We start from the raw sequence: 13,353 nt of genomic DNA, 5'->3' as shown, positions 1-13,353 counted from the left end.
GCTCGGAGTGTGTGGAGGGGAAGGGTACACTGGAGGGAGGCCTGGGGGGTGTGACAGGAGGTCCTCACTCCAGGGGGGGTGTGGGGCCTATTCTGGGCAGCTAAGCCAGTGCTCTGGGCCCTTTCCCCAAGCAGAGAAGGACCAGGGAAAGAACACTGTTGGACACTGCTGTCCAGTGGTAGCCTGAGCCATAACGGATTATCTCCTGATAACCCGCTCAGCTGCTCCCCCTCCAAGGCAGACCCCGTACCCCCACCAACGGCCTGAGCCTCACCAGCAAGCCAACCACGGGGACAGCCGCCTCCTGGCGTATTCACACCTCCCAGGGAGATAATAGCTAACATGTATTAAGCGCATAGTAGGTGCTCAACGTCAGCTCGAGGGCCGTGTTCTGGCTCCCGTGCTAAGCGCTCACAGAGATGGGCATAGGAGACTGCAAATGACAACACACAGGCCAAATCCCATTTTTGCTTGTGACCTAAGAGTGAGTTGGATGGTTTTTGGTGGGGTTTTTTCACTATTATTAAAAATATCAAAAGAAGGACAGTTTGTGACCTGAAAATTATATGCAATTCAAATATCAGTGTCCGTAATAAAATTTTATTGGAACACTGTCACGCCCATTCATTCCCTAATTGTCTATGGCTGTGTTTGTGCTACCATGGCTGGTAGAGGTGAGTAGCTGCAACAGAAACTCTACAGCCCCCAAAACCAAAAAGTATTTATTCTCTGGCCCTTTACAGAAGAAAATACCTGCCAACCCCTGGACTAGCACAGTAAGTAGGTATCCCACTGTATGGATGAAGAAACTGAGGCATAGAAATGTTGAGTTACTCGCTCAGAAATGTTGGGTGACACAGCTAGGAAGTTGCAGAGCTGGGATTCTAACCCAGGCACTGTGACTCCAGACCACGCCCCCGACCCTGTGCACTTTATCACTCCATCATTTTGCATCCAATCAGTGTCTGTGCCTTATATTTGTGAGGCTCACGTCAGTGCAGCTGGGAAGAGTGGTAGGCTCCCCACCCGGCTGTAGGACAGAAGGAAGTCCCACATCCGTGGGTGTGGAGAGGCCTGCATTCAGGACTGCTTCCTGCTCAAGCAGAGGCAGAAGTCTTGGTGAAAGAGCAGGGATTGGGGGACCCTTCCTGGTCCAACCCAACCTCAGACCTGTGGCTGCCAGAGCCATCTCTGCCCCCTGCAGTGGTTCCTCTGGCCCTCACGGGTGGGGCGCTGCTAGGAGGCATGGCAGCCAGCAGGGAGACGGTCACCGTGACCCCTGGCTCCCCTGAGGAGTGGGCTCAAGCCAGGGCTGACGCAGGCAAGCATCAGGTTGCCGAAGGCAAGAGCCTGGCTCCTGTCCATGCTGGGCTGGGGTGGCCGCAGCCAGTGCCGCCAGGGAACCTGCAATGGATGCCTGCCTGGGCGTTGCCCGGAGAGAGCTTCCTCCTCCCCAAAGAAGGAGGGGTGGGGGCCAGGCCCTCACGTTCATGGAATGGACCCGCCTCAGCATGACATCACAGGCAGGAATATTTGCAGCGAGGCTCAGCTTTTGATGGCTTCGTCAAAGCTGAGGCCAAAAGCATCTGGGGCAACAGTCGCCCATATCTCCCCCCGCGTACAGCGCACACGCCACGGCTCAGCCATCTCCCTCCTGCCCAGCACCCAACCTCGTGCACCTGCCCTCTCTCCGCCTCCACTCATCCTTCCAGGTACAGGTATCACCACCTCTGTAAAGTCTTCCCGTACTTTCCCTTACCCCAGGAAGTTGGAGCTTTCTCTCTTACAGAATTTCCATCCCCAATACAATTTTTTATCCATTTATCTGTCTCATTAAACAGTGAATGCTTTGAGGGCAGGAACTGTGTCTTACCTCTTTGTCTCCAAACTGGGGTAGGACTGCATACAGTGATGGTATTTTGGGAAAGTTTATGGAGCTAATCAAAACAATCACGATCGTAACAATGGCTAATATTTGACTGAGCGCTTATAGTTGGCCCGGGAATCTGCTGAGCACTCCACACACATCAGTTTGTGGAATTCTCACAGCACAGGTATTCGTACAAATAAGGGAATGGAGGCACAGGGCACCATCCCTATGGGTCCCATTCTCATGGCCCCAATCACTAATAACTGGTGGACACAGGCCTGCCCCAGAGCTCGTGCACTTAACCACTGTGCAAACTGCCTTTCAGATGGAAGCTTTTCCCCAGAGGCCGAGTCCACGTGCCCCTGAAGAGGTCCCCTCTGGTGTTCTCTGGCTTCAGGTGTTCTTGTGCCGGGACAGAGGCGGGGGCAGGGGGGAATACTTCATTCCCAGAGCCCTGGGTAGGTAGCCACACGGCCAGGAGTTACTGACTCTGAGAGACAACGGCTCCACGTGCAGGTTGTGGAAACATTTGTCCTTGATATGCCCTTGTTCTTCTCAAGCTGAGCTCCCAACCTCATGGCTCTTCTGATCTCCCTTCTGGGCCCCTGAGTCCCAGCCCCAAGCATTGCACAGCCCATAGAACGTCTCCCTGATGATAGAGGTGTCTCAAACTCAACATGTCCCTGCTGCGCCTGCACCCCAAGGGGTGATATCGGATAGACCCCAACCTCTCCTGGGGTTGAAGACTCAGGAGAGAGGTCTGGGCCAGAGAGAGACATGAGGGGGTCGGCAAGGGTGGTTTGAGGTCACATGGAAGAAAAGAGGAAGAGAGTTGATGACGGGACCCTGAGACCTCTACATTTAAGACACAGCTGGCGCACAAGACGGAGCCGAGACAAAAGGTAGAAGCGGCACGAGGCTCCATCCTCACGACTCTCCCAGTCTCCCAGCTCTCCTCCCTCCCATCCCAACTCCAGGCTCTGCCCGGGAGATGTCTCCATGAGGAACACCCATCACAGACGTCCCGCTGAGATGCCTCTGGCGGCCCCCCCATCACCTCAGTCACATTTGTCAAGTCACAGGATCTACCCTACAGTGGTGACTTTAGGTGGCCCACAAACTTAATTACAATGCCAAACTCTGATCTCTCTCTTTCTCCACTAACCCTCCAAGACCAGGTACAGATGTCACCATCTCTCTGAAGTCCGCCTTGAGCCCCTCGCCTGCCCCAGCAAATTGGAGCTTTAAGTGCCATTGACTGACAGGACAAGAACGCCATTCCATTCTTAAAGGTGCAAAGACATCAGTTCCCAGCGTGGGGCTCATAGGTCTCTAACAGTCTCTAACGGGTGCTCAGCTCTCTTGCTGCCTCAGAGGCCGTAGATTTCTAGCTGTCAAGCCAAATTTAATTGCATCACCATGTTTACACTGCCTGTGTTTTCTCAGTTACCTTCTGCTTATTGTAAGCAGTAACGGTGTTTCCCTTAGTCACTGGTTGGACAGTGTTTATTCATTTAACAGCTGTTTATTGAGCACTGCGTTAGTGTCCTGTGGGTGCTGTACCAAACTACCACAAAGTGAGTGGCTTAGAACCACAGAAATTTACTCCCTTACCGTTCTGGAGGTCAGAGTTGTGAAAGGAGTCTTGTGGAGCTAAAATCAAGGTGTCGGCAGGGCTGTGCTCGCTCTAGAGGCTCTAGGTGAGAATCCGTCTTCTTGCCTTTTCTGGCTTCTAAACTGCCTTCCTCTTCAGGGCCAGCAGAGTAGCATCTTGCTTCAGTTGTCACATTGACTTCTGCTGCAACCAAGTCTCCCTCTGCCTTTTTTTTTTTTTTAAATAAGGATACTTGTGATTATATTTAGGGCCACCCAGAGAACCCAAGATAGTCTCCCCATCTCAAGATTCCTAACTTAATCATGTCTGCAAAGGCTCTGTGTGCCACAGAGGGTAACATTCACAGGTTCCAGGGATTAGGATGTGCACATCTTGGGGGGTCCATTATCCAGCCTCCCACAACTGCTTACTCGCTGCCAAACACTGTTGTAGCAGCTGGGGATGCACGTGTGGGGCAAGCAGACAAAGCTCCCTGCCCTTGTGGAACTCACACCCTCCCAGGGGGAGCGACAGACACAGAAACAATCTGCGTAAGAAGTGAGTACCTTGGATAGCATGTCAGAGGGTGAGAAGTGCTATGGAAGGAAGAAAAATGTAGAGCATGGTAGAGAGGGTCTGGGAGTCTGGGGGCGGACAGAGGGGCCAGTCTCTGTGTTATGTGGTCAGGGGAGACCTTTGTGCAAGGGTATTATCTGAACAGCTTGAGGGAGTCATTCACGCAGACATATCCGGGAAAATAACTTTCCGGGCAGAGGGAAAAGTCGGGACTAATGAAGCAGTTTCCTTTTAAAAGAAATTTATTTGCCACGGAATAGTAGTCAGCCATAAAAAGGAAGGAAGCACTGATACATCTACAACACGGATGGACCTCAAAACCACTATATTCAGTGAAAGAGGCCAGCCACAAAGGCCACGCATCGTGTGATTCCATTTATATGAAATAGTATAAGTAAATCCACAGAGGCAAAGTAGGTTAGTAGTTGCTGGGAGGAGTGGGAGGGAAGAGTGGGGAGTGACTGCTCAGTGGGTACAGGGTTTCCTTTGGGGGTGATGAAAGTTTTGGAACTGTACTGAGTGCCACTAAACTGTACACTTTAAAATTTTAAGTTATGTGAATTTTACCTCAATAAAAAAAAGTCAAAAAAATCATTTGAATTAAAAGAGTGAGTTGGGCTTCCCTGGTGGCGCAGTGGTTAGGAATCTGCCTGCCAATGCAGGGGACACGGGTTCAAGCCCTGGCCTGGGAAAATCCCACATGCCGCGGAGTAACTAAGCCCGTGCACCACAACTACTGAGCCTGCGCTCTAGAGCCCACGAGCCACAACTACTGAAGCCCACGTGCCTAGAGTCCATGCTCCGCAACAAGAGAAGCCACCGCAATAAGCCCGTGCACCGCAACGAAGAGTAGCCCCCGCTCACAACTAGAGAAAGCCCGCGCGCAGCAACGAAGACCCAACGCAGCCAAAAAAAAAAAAAAAAAACAAATAAATTTATAAAAAATTAAAAATAAAAAAATAAGAGTGAGTTGACTTAAAGAAAAATGGTAAGTGAAACTAGAAAGAAAAGCAGATTGCACTGACCACAGGAGTCAGGATAACGGAAATTTCTGGAGGGGTCGTGGGAGTGGAGGCGATCAGAGGTCTCCATGTGGAGAACTGGCTGTCAGTGATCTCCTCTTCATCGGGAATACAAACGTGGGTGTTTGCTCTCCTGTATTTTAAAACCACATACACTTTCTATGCACACCTCTACAGTGCATGATTTTACAGAATTTTTTAAAACTCAGAAAACAAAGAGAATGATGAGTAGGCAGTAACATAGGTATTGCATGGATGTTTATAACATCCTAAAAGCAACGCAATGTTCCAGGAAATGCCTCCAAGGGGCAAATATCTCTGTGGCTCTGTCCCCTCCCTCCTCCACTGAGGCAGCCCCGGAGATGGCCGGCGGGGTATCCCCCAGGGTGGGTGACCTGGGAAGGTCCCCACCAGGCCCAGCTCTGGCCTAGGCAGCCACAGCCGCCTCCCAGCAAGCCAGAACTGTTCCAGCTCCTTCTTTCCAGAGGCAGGACCAGCCCCGAGCATCAGCAGGATTCCTGAGACACATGCTCTAATTGCAGGCTGAGGGCTGCATTCATTCATTGTGCCCAGCTGGAGCTGGGAGGAGCCAGGGGAGGAGGTGGAATGAGCTGACTGTTCACAGCTCCTCCCCCGCCTCCAGGAGCACTCCTGGAGCAATCTCCCCAGCCATGTCTGCTCACATCCCGGGCCAGATCTGCAGGTGTTTGTTTGACAAATTCTGTTTAACAGCTCTGCTAGTTGACTAACTACATGTACTCAGGAATCTGACAGTTGTCTTTTGTGTTTTTTAAATAAAATTATCAAAAATACAAATTTGTATTTGTACAAAAGTAATAAATCTTGTGTTAGGAATCTTGTCGCAAGTGCCAAAAACCTAACTCACACTGGATTAAGAAAATGTTGGCTCATATCATTGGAAATGCGTCACTAGCTTCAGGTATGGCTGGATCCAGAAACTCGAATGATAAGATCAGAACTCTCACTTCCTGCCTCTCCTCTGTGCTCTCCTTCATGTTAGCTCTATTCTCAGACACACTCCCCCCTACAGACTGGAAGCCCCAGACATGTGTCCCATCTTTCACACCCCCAAAAGGAAGAGAGCTTCTCTCTTACAACTATTCCAAAAAACAAAATTATTTAATGGTTTTGCATTGGACATACCTGAGACTTTTTCTTGAACCAACCACTGCAGCCAAAGAGATGAAACACTGTGATTGTCCGGGCCTGACTTGTGTACTTCTTTCTTTCTTTTTTGTTTATTCCCCACTCTGCGCAGCTTGTGGGATCTCAGTTCCCCGACCAAGGATTGAACCCAGGCCATGGCAGTGTAAGCCTGGAATTCTAAACACTAGACCACCAGGGAACTCCCTGTGTACTTATTTCTGTATTAGGGGAGCATCCTCCCCCCAGAAGCTACACTGAAAGAGAGTGGGGTAAGGGGTGGTTGCTCAGGAGCCACTACGGTGCTGCTATCACAAGAAGGAAGAATGGTGGCTGAGCAAACTAGCATAGATCCTCACCTGAGCAAATTGAACTTGAACTGTGAATGACCCACTCAACCGGAAGACCTCACAATACCTCGAGTTCCCTCACTCAGATAGCTTCATCTCCATTCCTCTGTAGCCACCCACTCCCAAGGCTACACCTTGGATAGAAACATACCCCTCATCCCTCCACCTTTCCTACTCTGTACTCCCTCCACCCCTGCTTCTTGATTCAATCCGATTCTCCAGACTCCCTCAGCCTTCCCTAGCCACTCAGCTCACCAGCCCTGTTCCTTGTCTTCCTTCCATCCTAGACCCCACGTTCAAACATTGCAACCACCCCTTCACCACCCTCTTCATCTTCCAGCCTCACGACCCTGGTCAGTCCAAATGGGAGGTTCTCTCTTCCTACTAGTGGGCTCTCCAGTGGGGACAGCCATGTTTTTATGCCAATTGTATATATTTATGGTAACAGTTGTTACTTAGCATAACGCTTCTCAAATTTTGATGTGCGTATGATTCACTTGGAGATCAAATTTAAAATGCAGAAGCTGATTTCTCAGGTGTGAAGTAAGGTGTGCTGCTCGAACCGGCTCCCAGGTGAGGCCGCTGCTGCCGGTCCTCAGGGCACACTTTGAGCAGCCAGACCTTAGCAATACTTCAGTGTTCCTCCTACTTTGCTCCAGGGAAGAACCACCTGGGGGTGCTTGTTAAATATAAACGTCTTCAAGTCTCTTCCCTGGTTTGGGTTGGAGGCACAGAGACCCTGTGATTCTAACGCATTCCAAGTGACTCTCCTGGGACACTTGGGAAATACCGCAGTCTCACGGTCATTTGGTTGTATGACGCATTTTGGCTTCCAGACCTCATCTATCACCCATCCACAAGCTCCACGCTTTCCCCATCACCCCCACCTTCAACACGTAAGCTGGCCTTTATCTCCCAGAGAAACCCACCTCCCCAGGTGGGCTGACATAAACTCTCCTGCCAATAAACTTTAGTTATATCCCCTCGTCTTTTTTCTTTTCCCTTCAGTCTTTGAGAAAGAGGCACCTCCTCTGAAGGTCCCACCGGCCTTCCTCAGCCACCTCGTTCAATTACAGCTCCCCTCCATGCTCCCCTTCAGCCTCTGCCAGCCTCCTGGGCCCTCCTCTGCCTGTGAAATCTCTCCTGTCCTAAAATCCCACTCTCCTGATACCCTACCTTCCTCTTCCTTTCACGACCAAGCTTTGTTTTTGGTCATGTCTAACTACATTCTACAACGCTATCATGATAGAAAAAGTGATATTTTTAGGTCATTAAACTTATTTTTAAAACTTTGTAAAAGCTTTTTTATTTTGAAATTATTTTAGGTTTACAAGTGAGCCACAGAAATAGTACAAAGAGTTCCCGTATACCCTTCCTCCAGCTTCCCCTCGTGAACATCTTAGAGAACTGCGGCATGTTGGTCAAAACTAGGAAACTGATGTTGGTGCAGTACTATGACCTAAACTACAGACTTTCTGATTTCACCAGTTTTCCCACTAATGTCCAAAAAGTGTATATTTTTAATTAGACAAGGCCTACAATTAATCATTCTTTTAATAATTAGAAAATATAAATATAAAAAGAGAAAAAAATCATGGTCACCAAAAACCACCATCCAGACACAACTACAGCTAACGTTTTGTTGCTCCTCCTGCAATGCTTTACTCATATAAATCAATTTTTTTACAAAAATATGCTCACCCTGCCCTGCAATGCGCTTTTCCCGCTAAACACTATATTGTAAATGGCCTTCCGTGTTTAGTAATTATAGCTCCAGATATAATTCTTATTGTATTAAAATTTTTGTTTTAACTTTTTGGTAGTCAATAGATTCACATGGTCCCAAATTCAAAAGGTAGGAAAGGGTATTTAGCAAAAATATAAATCTCCCTGCCATCCCCATTTCCTCCTCACCCAATTCCTTCCTCTCCCAAGTTATTATGTACAGCAAAAAATGTCAAAGGCTGAAAGCAAATTCTGGGATGAATAAACCATTGGTTTACTCAGTCAACCCCCATTACTGGATACTTAGGTTGTTTCCACTGCTTTACATTACAAAGAACACTTTGATTTAACAACTGTATGCCTCCTCCCTTGTCCAGCTGTCCAGTTATTTCCTTAAGATAAATTGTTAGTGGAGTGGCCAGGTCAAAGTCTTGACATTTGTGGGGAGAGGGGGTAGGGTTTTTTATTTCGAATTGCTTTTTCCAAAGATTATACACCACTTCCTACACCCAGGCCCACCCAGGCTATCAGACTATACCAATCAGATGGGCCATAGTGATATTGTTTTAATCTGTATTTCTTTCGTAACCAGAAAGGTTGAGTCATGTTTATTTGGTATCTATGTGCAGATGAATTTCTTGGAAGATGTCCTCGGATGACTACCTCCACTTCTTCCCTCCCCATTGACTCCTGACAATATGGGGTCCAACTTCATCCCTCCCCAACCAAGATGCAAAGCCTGGCACATAAGTAGCCATTCAAATGATCCCTTCGCATCCTCATCCTATTTAATTTCTCTCTGTCATTGAATATTACAGACGAGGTCATCCTTTAAAAAGAAAAAATTGTTGTTGTTAGACTGAGTCTTTTGTTTTTAATCCAACTTTGTTTATAGAATTCACAATCTTATGTATTTGAGTTTTGACAAACATACAGTCATGTAACCACCACGACAATCATAACATAAAATATTTCCATCACTCCAAAAGTTCCCTTGTGCCACTTTGTCAGTTCCTCCCCAGCCCCCGTCACTGGCAACCACTAATCTGCTTTTCATTACTATAGTTTTGCCTTCTCTTGAATTTTATATAAGTGGAATCATACAGTATTTGGGTTTTTGTTTCTGGATGTTTTAAGATTCATCAATGCTGCTGCAAGTATTAGCTCATTCCTTTTTACTCCTTTGTACGGATATGCCACATTTTGTTTACCCATTCCCAAGCTGATGGACTTTTGGGGTGTTTCCAGTTTGGGGCTATTTTGAATAAAGCGGTTAAGAACATTCAAGTCAAGTCTTTCTGTGAACATAAAATTTCATATTTCTTTGGTAAATCCCTAAGAGTGGAATTCTGAGTTACTGTGTAGATGTTATGTTTAACTTTGTAAGAAAATGCCCATGTGTTTCCCAAGGTGTCTGTACCATTTCACATTCCCACCAGCAGCCTATGAAGGTTTCAATTGCTACACATCTTCGCCAACACTTTAAGGTGATTCACAGCCCCACAGTGATTGGTTCAGAGCTGGACATGTGACCCAGGCAGGACCAATCAGAATGAATCCCTTGGTGAGTTGTACACTGGGAAGGGAGGATCACATTTTCTTTGATGTGAATGAGCTGTCAAAGCAATATAGGCTTGGGGTGGTGCACTTGGTATTGTTGGTCTTTATAATTCTAGCCATATGAATAGACTTGCAGTGGTGTCTCACTGTGGTTTAAAGTGCATTTCCCTAATGACTAATGAATTTAGCATCTTTTCCACATGCTTAGTTGCTACCCACATACCTTCTTTGTTTAAAATTTTTAATTAAATGAAAATTAGGGTTACACATGCCATGGTTTAAAAATAATTCAGGGACTTCCCTGGTGGCCCAGAGGTTAAGACTGTGCTTGCATTGCAGGGGCGTGGGTTCAGTCCCTGGTCGGGGAACTAAGATCCCCGCATGCCGCACGGCACGGCCAAAAAAAAAAAAATTCAAAAAGTACAAAAGGGAAAAGTAAATCTTCACATCTCTGATAACCCTGTGAAGGTGACGGCTGAGGAAACTGAAGCACAGGTAGCTTTTCCCCCAGTTACATAGCTAGACAGCGGTGGGGCTGGGAATTAAACCAAGGCAGTCTGGCTCCAAAGCCAGCCTTATCCATTTTTACATAAATGATAGCACATCCTGTTCTATTGTCCTTCTGATGTTTTTCACTTCAGATATCTTAGCTATGGTTCCAAATTAGTACTTATTGATCTCCCTTGTTTGTTTTAATAACTCCATATATTCCACTGAAATGCATATATTCCACTGAAATGATGTCATTATTAATTTGGCAAGTCCTCTATTGATGGACGTTTAGGTTGTTTCCAACCCTTTGCTACAACAAATAATGCTGCAATGAATATCCTCGTACAAACCTCTCTGTACCCATGTATAAGCATATCCATCCAGTGGGTTCCTAGAAATGGAATCACTAAGCCCAAAAGTGTATATCTTTACTATTTTAAAGTGTCTATTTCCCCACATCCTCTCAAACACTGTGTTAAGCTTTTCCATTCTTGCCAGTCTGGTAGATTTTTTAAAAAATGCTACCTCTTCATTGTTTTATTGTACATGTCTTCATTATGAGTGAGGTTATGTTTTCATGCCTTTAAAATTCAATTTCAGCTCTTCGCCACATCTACTGCGAGAATGAAGACCATTCTCAGCAGTCAGACTGTCGACATTCCAGAAAATGTCGACATTACTCTGAAGGGACGCACAGTTATTGTGAAGGGCCCCAGAGGCACCCTGCGGAGGGACTTCAATCACATCAGTGTAGAACTCAGTCTCCTTGGGAAGAAAAAGAAGAGGCTCCGGGTTGACAAATGGTGGGGGAATAGAAAGGAACTGGCCACTGTTCGCACTATCTGTAGTCATGTACAGAACATGATCAAGGGTGTTACGCTGGGCTTCCGTTACCAGATGAGGTCTGTGTATGCTCACTTCCCCATCAATGTCGTTATTCAGGAGAATGGTTCTCTTGTGGAAATCCGAAATTTTGGGGGGTGAAAAATACATCCGCAGGGCTCGGATGAGGCCAGGTGTTGCTTGTTCAGTATCTCAAGCCCAGAAAGATGAGTTGATTCTTGAAGGAAACGACATTGAACTTGTGTCAAATTCAGCTGCCTTGATTCAGCAAAAGCCACAACAGTTAAAAACAAGGATATCAGAACATTTGTGGATGGTATCTGTGTTTCTGAGAAAGGAACAGTTCAGCGGGCTGATGAATAAGATCTGAGTGATCCAGTTACAGAGACCGCAAGGGGCCAGGTTCACATGTGATATTTTAAAAATGAATAAAAGCTCTTTTGACTTGGGAAAAAAAATTCAATTTCATTTCCTGTGAATCAGAATTCTCCTTAAGATGTCTGGTGGTCTCACAGCTAGGCCCTAGTTTTGCTCTCACTTCTCTGCTTGTTTTTTCCTTCTCCATCCTCTCTGCTGGCTTTCCTTCCTCCATTTTTCCTCTCCAAATGGCAATTCTCTATGGTTTTCTCCTTAGTCCTCTTCTCACTCTACTTTATACCCTGGGGTGTCTTGTTCTTGCCCACAGTGGACATTGTCCCTTGTTATTTACAATTCTCATTCTCCATCTTCTTTTATTTTTGGCCACGTGGCACAGCTTGTGGGATCTAGTTCCCTGACCAGGGATCAAACCTGGGCCCTTGGCGGTGAGAGCGTGGAGTCCTAACCACTGGATTCCCAGGGAATTCTCTCATCGTCCATCTTTATATAACTTTCTGTGAGCTCCAGATCCACATTTTCAATTGCCTTCTAAACATACCTACCTCGGTACCCTTCAAACACCTCAAAAGTCTCTATATTCAAAACTGGACTTGGTCTCTTCCCTCTCCAAATCTGTTTATCTTCTCCAAATGTCAACTACTGGTGCCTCTATCTATGCAGTTCGTCAGGCAAAAAGTTGGAAGTCATTCTGCCTTCACTGTCAATCCAGCCAGCCCTAGATGCTGGGCAGGCTTAAAAAGAGAGTTGACACCTGAAACTAACACAACACTGTAAATGAACTATACTTCAATAGAAATTTAAAAAGTTAAAAAAAAAGAGAGAGAGAGAGCTGCTCCAATGCATTGGGCCAGAGCCATAATTTAAACAGCTACATTTTGCAACACAGGACTTCATCTATGGCTCTTTGAAACCTCCTTTGGCCTACATTCTTCTCCACTTGATCCCATGATAACCCTTTTATTGCTAAATCTAGCTGTTTTGATGATATCCAAGTAACTCCTTTTATCCTCAGATTTTTTTACTGTGATTAGGTATGGTTAGTGAGTGCTGAAACTTTTCACCTTCTTGAGGTGGCCTTAGGCCTCATTTACAGACGCAGCATGTTGGGGAAGACCCAGATATTCTGTGCTATGTCCCAGCCAAAGGGAAGTCTGGGAAGGCACAGGTCCAAGCAGGGAGCTTTCATTTGCTATTGGCTGCTATATACATGGGGCTCTTAGAGATAGCTAAAGATATACCTCCAAACTGGGGCAAAAGTTTTGCTCCTCTTATCTCCCCCAGACATACTGCAAATTAAAAAAGCAAGCCTAGATAACAATAATTGTTAACATTGATAAAACTTTACTGTATGCCAGATACCAGCCTGATATATCATGTACATAATCTCATTCCATCCTTGCAACGGCCTACAAAATGGGTACGAGTCTTATTCCCATTTTACAGAAAAGGAAACTGAGGCTCTGAGAACTTAAGTAACTCTCTTTGACTGCAAAAACCCTAGGCTTAAACATTTCACTACACTCCAGCATAGTGGTTCATTGGCGTGGAACCCTAGCCAAGGAGAAATTAGCCACAGACACAACATCGAAGGGTCTGCCCAATTCCCAGCACCGGCTGGCTCCTTGCCTGAGCCCTGTAGAACAAATTCCTGTTGGCTGCTATCAGGTGGTTCCCAGTGCAGGCTGACCTCAGGGCACCAGCCCGGTTAGGAGAGCTCAGTTCCCTCTACCCTAGGACTTATCTTGCTCCCTGGAGCTGAGACAAGGCTCCACCCATCGG

At 46.6% G+C, this 13,353-nt stretch overlaps 1 pseudogene across 1 annotated transcript; it reads left to right on the top strand.

The window, feature by feature from the left end:
- Positions 1 to 10,956: 10,956 nt before the first annotated feature.
- Positions 10,957 to 11,574, top strand: LOC309832535 (large ribosomal subunit protein uL6-like; annotated as a pseudogene). The gene has a single exon. The product of its transcript is annotated as a large ribosomal subunit protein uL6-like (transcript).
- The last annotated feature ends 1,779 nt before the right edge of the window (positions 11,575 to 13,353 follow it).

Source organism: Grampus griseus (assembly GCF_964374135.1).
Source record: "Grampus griseus genome assembly, chromosome: 14".
In the NCBI taxonomy this organism is placed as follows: Eukaryota; Metazoa; Chordata; class Mammalia; order Artiodactyla; family Delphinidae; genus Grampus; species Grampus griseus.
Note: the sequence above shows the minus strand (reverse complement) of the source record. Positions and strands in the feature narration are given on the sequence as shown.